Source organism: Wyeomyia smithii, chromosome 3 (genome assembly GCF_029784165.1).
Source record: "Wyeomyia smithii strain HCP4-BCI-WySm-NY-G18 chromosome 3, ASM2978416v1, whole genome shotgun sequence".
NCBI lineage: Eukaryota > Metazoa > Arthropoda > Insecta > Diptera > Culicidae > Wyeomyia > Wyeomyia smithii.
Window position 1 is genome coordinate 177,795,830 of NC_073696.1, and position 16,973 is coordinate 177,812,802.

At 38.5% G+C, this 16,973-nt stretch overlaps 1 protein-coding gene across 2 annotated transcripts in view; it reads left to right on the forward strand.

Moving 5' to 3' along the window:
• The first annotated feature begins 3,728 nt into the window (after positions 1 to 3,728).
• LOC129726657 (uncharacterized) overlaps positions 3,729 to 16,973 on the forward strand; it is a 279,894-nt gene continuing 266,649 nt past the window's right edge. For both annotated transcript variants that reach the window (XM_055683609.1, XM_055683610.1), the window contains exon 1: positions 3,729 to 4,679. The gene's annotated coding sequence lies outside the window, so the exon portion shown is untranslated. The remainder of the gene's footprint in view (positions 4,680 to 16,973) is intronic.

The following is a 16,973-nucleotide window of genomic DNA, read 5'->3' on the forward strand; positions in this document are numbered from 1 at the left end:
GACCTTTTTGCCTTCTTTTCTTTGTTATCTATGAAATATTTTACTGATCTGACGGCTGGTATATTGCGTTACATCAAAATGAGTGGCGCCCTTGAAAACAGGATACATGCATTATTGGACAAAATAGAAACTGAAGCTCGGTTATAGGTTTGAGAATAGGCAGGCCTTTGAAGGAATGTCCAATTTTAGCTCAAAGCTAAGCTATTATGATCTGCATTGGTTAATGGTGTATACCGTATAAATGATCAAAATTTGAGCTGTATGTTTCAATTAAGCTCAAATTTTGATCATTAATACGGTATAGCTGTATGTTTCAATTAAATGCCTCCCCAGCTAGTCTCGAGGTACGATGCTGGCCTAACAAGCCAGTCGTCGTAGGTTCGAGTCCTGACTCGGGAGAGACTGTTAGTGTCAGTAGGATCGTAGCGCTAGCCCCGCAATTGTCCTGTACACTTAACGGTTGGCTGCGAAGTCTGTGTATAGTAAACAGAAGGTCAAGTTCCGAATCGGAATGTAGCACCAAGGCTTTGCTTTTATGTTTCAATTAATATTATAGGTACTGATTATTTTCAAAATGCCGGTTATCAATTAATGCTGGATGACTGAAACTAATTTGATAACTTGTTGCCAAATAATGAACTAAAAAGATATGAGATCAATGGTATCGATGACATAAATAATTAAGTGTTGTCATCTAAACAAAGCTTTAAAAGCTCTCTTTATGAAATAAACAAGGGCTCATCCACATTCCACGTGTACAGCGATTCTTTAGTCCAAAATGTGGATGGTAATAAATATATGCCCACCTGGGAAAAGAAAAACTTTTTTGTTCAATTATTTGGCAAAAAACGATTGGTAAAACTTTTTTGGTGGTTTTGCGCTGTGTTTTTTAGCATGTTTAAGGAGTTATATACCTTTTTGCTCGAAAAAAAGAGCAAAGTTTGGAATTTTTTAGGCGTGTAGCACCTTTTCTATTGCATGAAAGTAGTAATTTTCTAAAAGTTCATTTATTCAACAACAGCAAACTACGTTTGTTAATACAAAATATCAATTATTTGGCGAGTAATGGCCGTTTCTTCGAAACGCTTTTTTGGCAGAGTTTTGCGGAGTTTACGATAGCGATGCAGCAGATCAACTGGAATAAAAAAAAACTTATATTATTTCATTAGTTTAGAAGTGTGCAGGGTATCTAGACGATCGTTTTCATGAGTATTTTGTTTTCAGTGCAAACGGGGACGTTTTTCCCGAAAAAACATGTTTTCAGCGGTGAAATTTGCATGAAAATTTTTTTTCGACAAAGTCAAGCTTCGTGTATCAAAAATCGATCGTTCAACAACCAGGGAATTCAATAACGAACATTTGAAAAAAAAAAGATGAAGAAAATCGGTACAGTAGTTTCACCGTGATCGTATACACGGCAAAGTCATTTTTTGAGAAACACCATTCCGAGATAAACGCGTATAACGTTTCAAGTTTAGCTTATGCGGCCGTGGCGAGGCGCGCTTTCTAACTCTAACTTTCTTCCTTTTGCTCAGATCTTTATGAAAATTTGTAAAAATGTTCTCAATGATGTTGTACTTTGAAATAATGCAATAAAAGAATCGATTTTTTGAAAACTAAAAAGGTATATAACCACCTAATTTTTTGCATTAAATTTTTCATTGCAAAAATTGATTATATAAGTAACATATTTATTTTGAACTGATAAAATTTATATTTTTTATGTGTATAGTTTATTAAACTTATGTAGCGCACCATAATTACCATGAATGCGAGAATTTTTTAAGTCGAATTGCCACTTAATGAGAAGCTATTTCGGAATTTTTAATATCAAATAGATTCCGGTAGGTTAAGATAATGGATGCTGTGATGTTCTTCGCAATCAGACATAAAAGACAAACACTCCTGTTGCTTTGGCGCTTACACTCAATACAAGCTCATTCAGATATAATGTTTTAAGATCGTAAGAATCACGCAATATTCGATCTCTCAAGATAATAACCGTTGTGTTACGTCTTGTGATTGCATACCTGGTGCTTTTTCATGATCAAGACCTACTTTGGTTACTTTACATGTTTGAAAAATTATACGACTCAAATCTTTCAACTGAGAAATAAAAAGAGAAGAAAATCAACGTGCCACTGATATGCGATTACAGGCAGCTTAGAGAGTTGTTCGTGCAAATGCAATACCATTGAATATTGGCTAATACTATGACAACCATTGAAAATTTGTCAGACTGCTGTATAGCATATGTTGATACGAAATATCGAGTGCTCACGTAATGAGGCTATCGTAATAAGCATACACTGTTAATAATTACCATAAAATGTATTTTCATTAATTAGCATTCTACTCATTGCATGCGAGAAAGCAGCGGTTAGTTACTTCTCTCTTTTTATTTTATTTCAGGGCCCAGCATTGCTGCCCTACCTTCCATTGTATACCTTTCACAATTTTTACTAGATCACATTCGGTACATTAATGGAAAATGTGTACAAAGCAAAACAATATAATAAATCGCCACAGCGCGTAAAATTCGAAGCCGCAAAATGTTTGCTAACGGATAACGTGTAGCTTTAGGTTGGAGTATAGGGAAGTGTGCAGGAATGATCGGAGAAGTCGAGTCACCGAATCGGGCACATGATGATCAGCGAGCGTAACGAAAGTGAGCTCCCGTCACCGTATACCATGCCGTTTGTTACTTTACGACTGTCGCTGGTTGTCTGCCGGTTGGTGTGTCACGGGCTGGTGGCATATTTCGATTTGTGGTCGAACAAAAGTCGATTTGCTGCTCCATGAAGGTACAGTCACCATTTCAAATCTAGCATAGCTTTATTTCCGTTTTGCGTGAAAGATTGTGATTGTGCATTGTTGCTCATCGTCGACGTGCCAAGACTTTCTAGCAAGCGTCGTCATATGGGTTGCAAAAACTCCTTAAAATACATTTGTAACAGAATCTTGTAATTAGCTTCTACACTGAACAACTAAAACCTAAGACATTGGCAGATGACATTTGGGATTTGTTTTTTAGCTAAAACGTACTTGACCAGGCTGAGAACAATGCTTTTTTTACACCGCGTAAAATGTTTCTTCGGGCATTGAGTTTGGCCCGAAAAACCAGACGAATGAATCAGAGCTCGCATGAATGTAGGAAGGAGAAAAACATGAACAGTTCTCGTTCTGAACAATAACCATCATAGCACAGCCAGACAAGCGAAGTGAGACAAGGTTTGTTTACATTTCTATAGTAGGATTTTGAGTAGTACCCGCGCTTTATGTGCGAGTAATTCGTACGATTCCATCTCCCTATATTATACAAGAAACGTTCGCTTTCCTCTCACTGTGTTTTATGTGTTATGCTCTGATGAGCAAAAAAAATCCGAGTGGTGAACGTTCAAATTCGCCTCCCGAACACCACCCACAGCCGTGCAGCAGTGGGCATATACATACGGTTTCGGCGACTAAACACCAAAGTCTCGCAGTGTGATTTCGTTACACATGCTTGCGTTCTATCTTCTCTGCGCGACGCTCTCGCTCTCTAGGCTTATGTTGTACACGGTGGCGCAGCATTTCCGTCGGGAGAACCTTATGGGCTATTGTTGGATTCCCTTGCTCTCGATGCTTCGGAGGGTTCGCATTCTTCGTGGTGCATTGACAAAATTTCCGCCGCATACCGTGCTGTGAGGTATGAAACGGAACCAACGTTTCAGTTGACTTCTCGCGGCCGTTGTAGGTGGACACGTTTCAAGCTTCGAGCCATATGGTGTTAGCTAGACTGCAGTGCCAACAGTGCTGCTTTTGTTTTGATGAGGATAGGGAGGAGAGAAGGACTATCTTCCTGGGAGAGTTTCGAAAAAGTCTCAGTGAAGCATCGCCAACAGATCCAGCTCGAAGAAAATCCGCGTGATCGCATTAGTTCAGAACATTTCTGACACTGATAAATGATAAGTGGCAAACGTGAGAGGTAGCATCAGCATCGATGTCAAATGTGTTGTTGGTTTGTAAAATAATAATCATTTTGCAAAAACGCAAACTGATGATCGAATCCTAACCTTGCAATCTAGCGGGCGGGAAAGTGTGGCTATTGGGCTATTTATGGAAGTTTATGCAAAATAAAGTGTAATCATTGTAGTGAGGTGCCAGAGCTATCGGAATACTTTGAAAAGCATTACTGAAAATTAGTAACGGCGGATCATCAAATAACTTCACACAGTTTGAATAAATTGGAAAATCGCGCGGGATAAAGAGCAGAGCGGACCACTCATAATTAACACACCAAAAAGCGAAAAAGTGAGTTTTTCCACTCGCCAGTAAAGTGATAATTAGTGAGCATAAAATTGCACCAAGGAAAAGCGGAAAATCAAAAGCTATTAAAACCGCGCAGTGAAAGGAAAATTGGACCGAGTGAGTGGAACCGAAAAACACAGCTTCAAACCAATTGGATTTACGAAAAAGGAGCATCGAATAAATCACTCTCAATGGCAGCGCTTTCGATGGGATAAAGAAAACAAAGTTAATATAATTGTGTCGTTAGGCGAAAAGGACTTGAGCGGGAAAGAAAAATTATTGTAATTAACGGTAATCATTTTTCGGAAACGTGACGTGTGTATGGTGCTACAGATTACTCATTCGCTGTATTGTGCTTTTGATTGGAACGTTTGTGGAGTGCGAGACAGGTAAAAATCCCTAAACTTTGTAATATTATCTCAACGGGTTTTGTTATCATAAATTTATCTGTAAGTCTGTGCAATGATATTGTATACATTCCTGCAAATCAAAGTGAAATACATCTCATTTTCATTACAGAAAGATATTTACTTCAATATTTCTAAAAAATTGTCATGAATTTATATTGTACGAAGTGAGAAAGTGAGTATGCATATTGTTACAAATATGTAGTTATGAGCACTTGTAAGACCCAAATATAACCATTACGCATTGCCGTCGCACAGTGGTCTGGAACTGCATATAGTCGGAAAAAAGTCAATTTTTCAACTTAATACATCGAGTAAGCCCTCTTCGGGAATCATTTCTGCAGGGTTTAAGCTAGTGGAAAATCATCAGAATGTTCGGATTATTAATGTTGTCATACATTTAACATAGTTGAGAAAGTAGGCTTCTTGTTTATTCACGACTTCTTTATTTTCACGTTGTTTACCCAGGTGATTTATTACAAAATGCAGAAGTAGTAATGAATGTTACAATAGTGTCGAAATGATTATATAGCCTTACTCTAGCATTCTAACAACTTCAGATATCCTCTTTAAAGTTGTTTCATGGAAATAAGCCCTCCATAAAATAAGTATAATGAAATACTTGGCACTCCAACTTTATGTAGAGTTTTAAATGGTATCCCCGCCGATACTCGCGCTCATTCAAATACTAAAATGCTCTCTCGTGTTCATAGAGACAGGAACAAAAAAGTTTTCTGGGCCATTTTCGCCGAAACGTTCACAATATCAAAAACAAAAACGAGCGTGCGACGCGCAAGCGGCCATTTTTTAGCAAGCAATGTTAGCTTAGAACGCCACTCGTAAAATTAAAATTCGAACTACCTAAATATTAATAGCCGTTACGCATACTTAACTATGTTTGATATACCTAAATGGTGAAATTCGAGATTTTTCGGGTTTTTCTTCTTAAACATGCTATAAGTAGCAGTAAATCATGTTTTTTTGAGATTAATTGCTAAATTTCTCAAAAAATACATCAGGTACTAACTTCATATCCATGGAAGAGTTTCTCAAAATACTATTCTCTACAAACTTTTCTTAGACATTATCCTTCTATTTTGCTTCCTTGAGAAATTAGCGATAGCGCCGCCCTAGTGGTGAAACTTTGAACTACATAGCCATTACCAAAAGTTGGCCAATAGTTTCAGGATCAAGTTTCGAGAAGACATCGTTTAACTAGGAGGCAACCCTTAGTAGTTATTAATTTCGCCCTGATTTCAGTCCTTTCCGACCACTGTGCGTCGGTGCTATCGTGATTTGCATAAATTCAGCAAGTATCTGTAAGTACTATAGTATGATTTGCAGCAAAAGTAATCATGCATTTTAAATCACTGTTTCTAAATTATCAGTGGAATCTGTTTCTGATTATCGTAAGATAAGCATGAGTATGATCGAGAAAATTTATTCCCCTGGAATGCTCTAAAAACGTATACAAAAGTTTGATTCTTAATCAGATAAGAATCAAACTTTTGTTCACGATTGCAAGAGGATTCATCTAATTCTAATCTTTACTTCTAAGAACTTGATTGAAATTGATGTTATGGATTATGTCGATGTTTTTGTCAAATATTGGGCTAGTATAAAATTGTATACTGGTAATTGCATATACTTGAATTTTATTTCATTCTTTAAAAACTCATGAGCTTTTGAAAATCAGAACAACTTGTAGTTCGTTAAATAAAATTCTTGAATTTTTCTGAACAAATATTGATGAAATGGTATGTACTTAGACAATATATTTTTCATCAAAGTTTGATGGTTAACTTTATTTAGCTTCAAAATTACTTCGAATGCAAGTGAATGATTGTATGGGATTAAATAACAATTCTGCAGATCACCTTCATACTTATCTAAGACATGCCAAAACTATAAAAGGAATCTTTTTAAAGGTTTTGAAGGTTTTAAAATTTCTCATTCTTATAAATCCAGCAGATTACCTGAAACCATTTAATCAGTTTTAGGTTACTACGAGGTCCATGGAGGATCATTTTTATAAATATTTGGTTCTTTCCAGCAATTGGAAACGTTTGTCTCGAACACTTTGTTTTTTGAGTGCTAAAAATGGCGCTAAATTGTTTTCCAACTAAATCAAAAATTAATGAACAGAACAACGTTAATAACGTTAAATAAAGATGAAGAAAATCGTTGACAAAGTTTTAGAAAAGTGCTGCAGCCATATTAATCTGATAAGTGGTAACCAAATTTAAGAAAATCTGTTTTTTTATGCTGCTGATTCAATTGGCAAATTTCCCATTTGGAAAAGTGAACGCAACAATTAATTGAGTACATGTATGTGAAATTGTTCATAACAACCCTATGTAAACTCATTACCTAGCTTTCTAACCACTTTTCTAATGCAACCGAACTTTATGAAAACGCGTTCTCGGAAATGTAATTTATCATGTTCTATGGTATCATTTGCTGGAATATTTCCTGGAATATTTTACACGACATGTCGAAATGGTCGTCAGTTTGTGGTCTGTAACGGTAAAATATTCAACGCTTCGTTTTGTTGCAGACTACAGGGCGCCAATAGAACAAAAATTCACAACGGTGCACTTTTTCTCTATTTCTACATAATGGCAATTAAATGAACTGTAGAAGTTCTAGTCGTTGTTAAATATTTACGAAACACCACCCGCTTCGAGTATTCGATCTTAGATAAATTTATGGCTATGGTTGGTTACTGGCCTCTCCGTAATATTCTCCAAGGATTGAGGTGTTAAACAGGAACAGCTGAGATACATAATAGACAAAACTCGCGTTTCCTGTGGTAATCAATTATGCGAGGAAAATTCAATCAAACACCACTGTCTGCCATAGAATGAAAGTGACGGATAGCAAAGGCATGAAACCACTTCGTGTTGTAACCATTCATCTTGTCATTCACCCGTGCGGGCTAAAAGTAGAGAGACAAAGTACAACCCACCAGTCATGAAGATGGGTGACGATGCCAAAATTATTTTCATTTGAAATGATGGTATAGGATTGAAAATTCTTCTTTTTTTCGGAGGAAACCGAACAGATTGAGACAAAGAATCAGTGATCGTGAACGTTGAATATAGGAAAAGAAATAAAAATGAAGTTTTCTCATTAAGAGAAAGTTTTGGCGCTCAGCAGGGAATGAACTTCCACCGACTATAATGGCAATCGGAAAAGAGTGGCTACAAACGCGTAACACGTTTTGTGAAGCAAAAGCGGATAAAAACGGAATTAAATTAACCAACCATGTGGCACGGAAAAATAGCAAAGTTTTTCTATGAGGGGAAAAAATTGTGACTGACTCTGGTCTGGATCCCAAAATGAGTGTGCAAAAACACCGTGAAAGCGGATTGATCAATGGTCGGTCACAGGACACTTTGTCCTAGCCTCATCTCGGACCTTTGTACTGGAATAAAATGCTCCAAATCAGTGCCTTATGAGATTTTGCACCTGGGGTGATACTTGTAATGGAACAAAATAGCAAACCGGCCCACTAAAACAACTCTGAAACATTACAGGACCCGAAGGTTCAGAGTGTGGTATCTGTCACATGGTTGGATTTGTATTGTCATGGGGATTATTTTACTGCTAATCATCTAGATACTTTTTCTGACTGTGTGGGTTGTTTTTTGCCGTAGAGCTAATTTTGGTTTCGTTTGCACGTTTCGTTAAAGATGCTCTGACCGGGAAGACACTCAATTATCGTAATTCAGTTCTTGATAGAATATTGCAATTAATCATTATAAGCTTAGTACTTGGTATTCATTTAATGAGCTTGATTGTCGGGAACTGTAAGTATGTATGAAAAATTCATTGTTTAGAATACACCTTTGACTTCTTGTCAACATTAATAATACAAAACGAGGTAGACAGTTTTGGACTTTCAAAATTAACGATTGCTTTTGAGATAGATGAACGCTTTGTAAAACGCCAGGTATGGGAAATCTCTTCTCTTCACCATTTTTCACGCAGGGCAGTTTTCTATTATACCTACGTTTTGTTCAAAATGAAGCTGCGATTATAAAGCCGGGTATTTGTTTCAAGAAAAAAAAACCTTATTTTTTACTAAAATGGCCGCCATTTTGATAACTTTTGGAATTTTCAAAAACGGCTATGTAACAAGTTAAATAATACAGTTTTACATGTTAAAAATTTTTTCAGTCAAACCGGTTCAGAAGATGCTTAGAAAAACTTTATTCACAGTTACTGGGTACTCGGTAACCAGAAATTGAGTGTTTTTGTAAGGATAACCTGCTGCGACTTGAAAAATGGATCTTTCATTCTATCACCGGGATGTCTGCTGTATTCCACATTACTGAAAGCCTTGGGTGCTACATTCCGATTCGGAACTCGACCTACTGTTTTATTATACACAGACTTCGCAGCCAACTGTAAAGTGTACAGGACAATTGCGGGGCTAGCGCTACGATCCTATTGACACTAACAGTCTCCCCCGAGCCGATCCTCGAACCTACGACGACTGGCTTGTTAGGCCAGCATCGTACCTCGCGACCAGCTGGGAGGGTTCCACACTGCTATAATATACATTATCACATTTGAGAGTATGCGATATGCTTATATTATTATTCGTGATTATGTGTATGTTTTAACCGCTTTTATCCTTCCTTTTACACTTACACTTACACTTTTAGCAAAATTAGTTTCCAACGCGCCAGACGTATCGAAAGCTAAACTTGGCTTTATACAAGGCTCATGTCATGAGAATGCAGATTAACCTACGACGTAACCCGAAAAGTTTCTGTAAATTCGTTAACAGTTAACGAAAAAAAAACTACGGTGTCGTGCAACGTGGCCTTGGATGATGTTGAAGCAAAATCTTCTGCCGAATCTTGCGAGATCTTTTTGCATCGTTGACGAAACTCCTGCCTCTGAACTCGAAGCTGTCAGTCCTGTGGACTGCATCTGACGTCGTTTGCGGTTACTCCTGCAATGGTTATCTCTACTGCGAAAAAGCTGAAAAGTTCAATTTCCACGGGATCTGACGGTATGTTATGTCGCTGTGCTGTTGATTTTGCTGCACCACTCGCAGCCATTTTTACCCGCTCGCCCAACGATGGAAGCAGCTTGGAAGCAATCGTTCATGTTCCCGTGTTTGAAGCTGGCGACAGTGATGTGATCCTTAGCCAATCTATGAGATCTGGAAGATCTGTTATCACGAATTTGCTGGACTTCACCTGTATTACTGCAATGTAGAATAAAACTCAAGTTGATGTCATCTACACAGATTTGAAGGCGGCTTTCGGCAAAGTCGATCACAATATACTGTTGGCTAAACTATCTCGTCTTGGATCTTCTTCGAGGCTGGTATCGTGGAGGAGGTCTAATCTGGACCTGGTCGTGAACTTCGTGTTAAAGTTGACTTCTGTGTATCTTCGAGCTTCTGCAATTTAACCGGAGTGCCCCAAGGCAACAACTTAGGCCCGCTGTTGTTTACGCTATTTTTCAACTATGTTGCTTTGAAATTGCATCTGGTTGCAAAATCATCTATGCCGATGACTTGAAAATATATTTTGTAATTCGTTCAATTGCAGGCTGCCACTGTTTGCAATGTGTTCACATACTGGTGCTCTCGCAACAAACTAATCGTGAGCGTATCAAAATGAATAACTTGAAAGTCGTCCGAGGTTCAATACTATCATTCAACAACCACTGCATCTTGATAATTGCCAAGGCCAAACTTGGTTTCACTACGAAAGTCTTTGGCATTCAATGATCCATACTGCTTGAAGTCCTTGCATTGTGCGCTGGTGAGACCATTTCTTGAGACCGCTTGTATTGTCTGGAATCCTGTAGATACGTGCTGAATCGATAGAATTGAAGGCGTTCAGCGAAGATTCATCCGATTGGCCCTACGTCACCTCCTATGGCGAAATCCTCTAGTTCTTCCTGAATACGAAAACCGACACACTTGAAAATAGACGTAAAATTCAACAGGCGTTGTTCGTCGCGGAGGTGCTTAGTGGAGAAGCTGACTCTTTTCTACTATTTTTCATGTTGGATTTTCGGCTCAACGTTCTCTCCGGTACCATCACTGCTGCAGGAAACATTCCACCGTACTGCCTAGGCATATGATGCGGCGATGATCCGGACTTTCATGCTTGTGGAGGATCTCTCGACTTCAATGAAACTTCTAGTCGTTTTAGAAATGAGATTTCACGTTCGACAATTTTGTAAATTTTTATATATTCATTAAGACACCATTCATGTCAGATGAAAAAATACAAACAAATACAATTACAAATTACTGGTCTACTATGCCGAGCCTCGTTCCTCCTGCTAAAATTATCGAAAATTATAATTTCGTGGGAAGGTTTTAACGAATTGTCTTTCTGGCCAGTTTTATTGTAAGAGAGGCTTATTTTTGTCAAGAAGCAGCCATCGAGAACAAAACCAAACAAACTTACCTTACCAGTCAGCTCCAGGCCGAAGTGTCCTTTGCTGTTCGAAGAAGTCGTCTCCATTCAATTCGGTCCATGGCTGCAGCTCGCCAGCCATGTCGTCTGCGGAGGCCCCGCAGGTCGTCTTCCACTTGATCGAGCCACCTTGCTCGCTGCGCGCCCCGTCGCCTCGTTCCAATCGGGTTGTTATCAAGAACCATTTTCACCGGGTTGTCGTCCGACATTCTAACGACATGCCCAGCCCACCGTAGTCTCCCGATTTTCGCCGTTTGTACGATGAGTGGTTCTCCCAGCAGCTGATGCAATTCGTGGTTCATCCGCCTCTTCCATCTGCACTCCACCACAGATGGTACGCAGCACCTTCCGTTCGAAAAGCCCAAGGGCGCGTTGGTCCTCCACGAGCATGGTCCAGGTTTCGTAGCCGTAGAGGACTACCGGTCTGATCAGTGTTTTGAAGATGGTTAACTTCGTGCGGCGGCGGATTTTCTTCGAGCGGAGCGTCCTCCGGAGTCCAAAGTAGGCACGATTTCCAGCCATAAGGCGTCGACGAATTTCTCTGTTGGTGTCGTTGTCAGCAGTCACCAGTGAACCCAGATACACGAACTCGTCTACCACCTCCATTTCATCACCGCTAATATTAATTCGTGGTGGGAGGTTTACACTGTCTTCTCTGGAACCTCTTCCTCTCATGTACTTGGTCTTCAATGCGTTAATGGCCAGTCCAATTCTTCCGGCTTCAGCCTTCAGTCTGATGTACGTCTCCGTCATCTTCTCAAGGGTTCATGCTACAATATCAATGTCATCAGCGAAGCCAAAGAGCTGAACAGACATTCTAGAAATCGTGCCACTCGTGTCGATACCAGTCCTACGTATCACACCCTATAAAGCGATGTTGAATAGCAAGCATGATAATCCATCACCTTGCTGTAACCCTCTTCGAGATTCGAAGGGACTCGAGCGTGTCCCCGAAACTCGAACTACGCACATCACCCGATCCATCGTCGACTTGACCATCCGTGTCAGTTTATCCGGAAAACCATAATCGTGTATACTCTGCCATAGCTGATCTCGAACGATTGTGTCGTATGCCGATTTAAAATCGATGAATAAATGATGTGTGGGTACGTTATACTCACGGCATTTCTGAAGGACCTGCCGTACCGCGAATATTTGGTCGGTGGTGGCGCGGGCACCCATAAATTCCGCTTGGTATTGCCCCACGAATTCCCTCGCAAACGATGATAGTCGACAGCACAGAAACACAAAAACAAAACAAAACATTTTGTATATGAATGTGTTAACAAGAAGGCGAGGGCCTAGCGTAACGTCTCCGCCAACCACGCTCGACGCCTGGGTTCGAATCCCAACGCCGACATAGGTGTCGATGGTTGTCTAGGTTAAATCCTAGCCGACACCAGGAGATTTTCTGAGCCGGAAATTCTCTGGGATCACGCCTTCCATCGCAGTGGGAAGTAAAGCCGTTGGCGCTGGCCCGTTAATCAACGGGTCGTAAGTTAGGGTCCTGGGTGAAGTCGCCTCCTCGGGCGTCGGTGATTGGCACAAACAACAGTGGCGGAACTAGACCGACGGAAAATAAGAGAGAAAATAAGAGAGAAAAATCAATAATGGCGGACAAAGCAAATATTCTTTGTAACACTTCATTTGCTGCTCAAACTTGCTATTAAAATGTGACTGTAGCAATAAAACAATTAAACTATGATTTGAAAACCTCAAATAGACTACCACAACATGATCTACCAATACTCTCTCCCACTTTGCGAGAACATTCCAAGCCAGGGTGTTAAATTGATTAGGAAAATATTGCCAAGGGGTACGCGGACAAGAAAAGGTTGAGAACCGCTGGTCTAACAGATGCTGTTCTAGGAGACCTACATGGAGTGATTTTTCCTTTAACGACTGTTAATCCTATGCTGGTTGAAATATACAGGATTATCCTTGATCATGCATTCTTACTTATATACATATCAAAACCATTAAAAATTCGACTTTGAAACTTATTCATATGTTTATTTTGCTTATAATAAATGCATGATGACAGCTGCGCACATTGAGATGATTGTGACCGTGCATATATTCGATTGACGGCCAGCAATAAGAATAAGCGTCGAGAGTTTCTCCTTCCGTACGTTGCACGAATTCATATTCAACAAATCATTCACATTGTATTCCACCACCCCGTTAATTCTTTAGTACGAGGTAAGTGACCTACTGTAACTGTAAGAATAGCTTATTCCAAACATGTATTTCGGTTATTCGTCAGTAGCACAAACATGTTTTGTTCGTGTAGTTTAGGCGTTGTGCTTCATGTCACTAGCAATCGTTCCAATGTTAACAAACACCATAGAATTTTTTTTTCCTATCATGCTATCGAGTGACAAGCTCAATTGTGTTGTTAAATACGTTCTTGTTAGCATATTCGTGATGTGCCCAGAATTGCGCTTATAAAACACTCGAGCTGGGTTCGCCCGGCTAGGCTAGCGAAATGTTTGTTTTCAGAAATTGGCAAAAACCAAGAGCAAGTTCACGAGTCGTGTTTCGTACGTCAAAAAATGAAGCATTAGTTTATTTCAGCTTTGCTAAAATTTTCACGCGATGAAGCCCATGTTTGTTTGCTAGGGTGGCTCAAGCGTGTTTCAAGTAGGTATAGAAAAGCACAACTACAAGTATACTAAACTTGTTTAGTTTCGTTGTCACCACCCTAGTTTTGGGGATGGCAAGATTACCTAATCAGCTTTCGAAGTGTGATGAAAACATGAACGGCGACTGAAGTGTTCGAAGCATGTCAAAGGCTAAAAATAAAGGGCAGCATTTAGTGACAAGCAATGTACTGACTAATTGTAATTGGCGGCTTGTTTATCAAGAATCTCCGGACTGGATCTCTTGAGTGTCGGGAGCTTAGCACCTTATGGTATAAATAATAAGTTTTAACTGCACACTACAGTTATGAAACAAAACTTAATTTCATACATAGAATTATCAACTTTATTTGAACTTGGTATGTTGAAAGCGACTGATTCAAATGCTACGAAAGCATGTACAAACTGTCCTTTCATAATGAAACACAACCACAGAACAGTGTAGAATTGGAAAAACTTTCAGCAGCTTATGCCAGCAGTGTACAGCAATTCATGTTAACCGCATGCTGTTTCATGCTGTCATCAAGCGCTACCAGAAATAATATTGCATTTGAAATACTTTTTAAATTATTATCTGTGGTTATGTTCACTGAAATGTGTATTAAGTTTGAATAAGCAGCACAATTGAACGTATACAACTTTTGGAGATTTTCGACTAGATATAAAATTTAATGTGATATAATCACCGGAATTGGCAGGTAGATATGACAAACTGTTAAAATAGCCCCACATTGATCATTCCACTATAGCAAAAAAGGCCTAGAAGAAGAAACAAACTGACAACAAACAAACTTTTTACCATATTTTTCATGTAATTTAAATTAGGATTGGTATGTACCGAAGAGAACTTCCAACAACTAATAATATGGTAAAATAAAGAAATATCTCATATACTGGCTCGAACATAATTGAATAATGGATACAGCATCCTAAATTTGGTAGCCGTAGGGGGCGTTCCGAGGCCTCGTGGTCATATTTTTTTCACTTTTTATTCCCCCGTACCCCCTCCCCCCGTGGTCTTTCGTGGTCTTTTAAGTGACCCCCCCCCCCTTCTGACTTTAATCTCGTGGTCTTTTCATTTGTCAACTGTCAAAAATTAGCTTAATTTTATTACAGTTTCGTTATTAAACTTTCAGTACCTACATTCTATATTTCTTAAATGCAAAAGCTTCATTCTTGACTTGGTGGCAACAATGAATCAACATGACATTTTCGAATATGGACGAATAATACGCACGTAATAAAATGACAGCTTATTTTCATGCTCGTTTTGTCTGCTTTTAGCGTTTCGTGTTAATTCCACATTCGTTTTTTTATGCAAATCCGATAATGGATTCAATTTTTATTTATTATGTGGATTCTTTGAAATGTACAAGAAATAATGAAAAAAAAAAATGAATGTATGGACGTCCCATGTGAGTTTTCAATCCCGAACTAGCGCTATCGGCTTTACTTTCTTGAGCAATGGAGGGCGTAGTACACTCGGAGCCTTTTCGCCTCAAAAAACTCAACCATATACAGCAAAATTTAGAAAACTTCACGAACAAATTTTTTTTTGGTTTGCAAAACATTTTTGACACGCGAAATAGGTTATAATGCAGTGACCGTTATAATTGGATCAGCTAGAGTCTTTTAAAATGGGTTTTATTATCCTTAACACTGTCAGATTTTTTTTAATTTTCTGGCTCCTGCAACACTGGATCGTCTAAAATATGACTTTGTTTGAAAGGCTGAAATTACATAAATTATAAAAAAATAAATATTTCTGAGAGGTGGTAGGAAAAAGGTTTATAAAGAAAAAATACTTCATCCTTTATAGGAATTAAGTATACTTATGTTCTTGTTTTTTGTGCAGGTGATTTTAGTTTTCTCTTTATACAGACTTTTCTTTGAAAATTTTCAAAGAATGATTTTTACTGTTTTGATTATTGCGAAATGAAATTCTCATGGGCATTATTGCAGCAGAATATTTTGCATGTATGATGAAATTGACAACATTTGAAGGACAAATCTAAAATTACGAATTGCCTGTCGAGAAATAAGCCCCTAACTCACTTCAGAAGTATCATCGTGCGACCATAAAATCATCATCACCTAGGATAATTTCAACTCTGGAAAGCATATACTTGTTTCGGTTTGACGAACGCTTTATAACTTTTAGAAAGGAAATTTTCGAACGGTACTCGGTTAATGGTAAATCCTCATCAAATCGATGGAAGCTGTTGTCGATTGTTTATTGGATACACTAGCAAATTTATTGCTACATGCATGTTCTAGAAGTAATAATTTTCCTAAAAGTACCTTCTAAGCAGTTTTAGGTTTAAAGAGTTTTGATACATATACTTTATTATTAATTATATCGTGGAAGAGTTTGTTCGCTGCATTATTAAAGCCTTATTTCTCCCATTAAACCGTACCACTGGATCAGTCAATCGAATTAAATAATTATTATAGCATAGCTGCTCTTCCTGTTGCTCATTTTGTTATTATGGTGTGAAAAGTAAAACATGCCAGCGCAATTTCATTTGATATGACAACGTAGCAAAGTTGCTTCACCTGTGGGATCGTGAATACACCGTATTCTGTACAAGGTAAATCAACAGGGCCATGACACACTTTGCATCATGTGCAGTGGGGTGCGGAAAACGTGGAAAGAGAAAAGTGAAAAATCTCTCATCCTTATTTCCTGTCGCTTTCATTTCCTATAGGTAAATATTCATATGATTTAATGTATTCCGCTGTCCGCTTTGATTCAACAAAGTGCTCGCCGGCAGAAAGCAGAATGCAGAATGAAAATGCTGATATAATTAACATTTATCGACAAAGTGTAATTGTGACCTGTTGCAATAAACAAACTAACTATTAATATAGATTTTTTTTCTTCAGTGAGCTTATAAATTACAGATTAATTGCTTCTAGAGATAAAATAATATGGTCCGAAAATCTGAATATTAAGAACAAAACTGAAACCCTTTTCTTGCAGCACAAGTTATTTTATTTGCAGTGGTAGGTATTTACTGAGAATATCGCCAGAACTCAGCAACACATATACGGGATGATGTAGCTTCAGCTTGTTAAGCGTATCAATTACTACAAGGGTACGTTTTGGCACATGTCACACAATGCGTTTAGTCACACGCTGCTGAAACGGATTGAGCACATAAACATCTACAGATCTG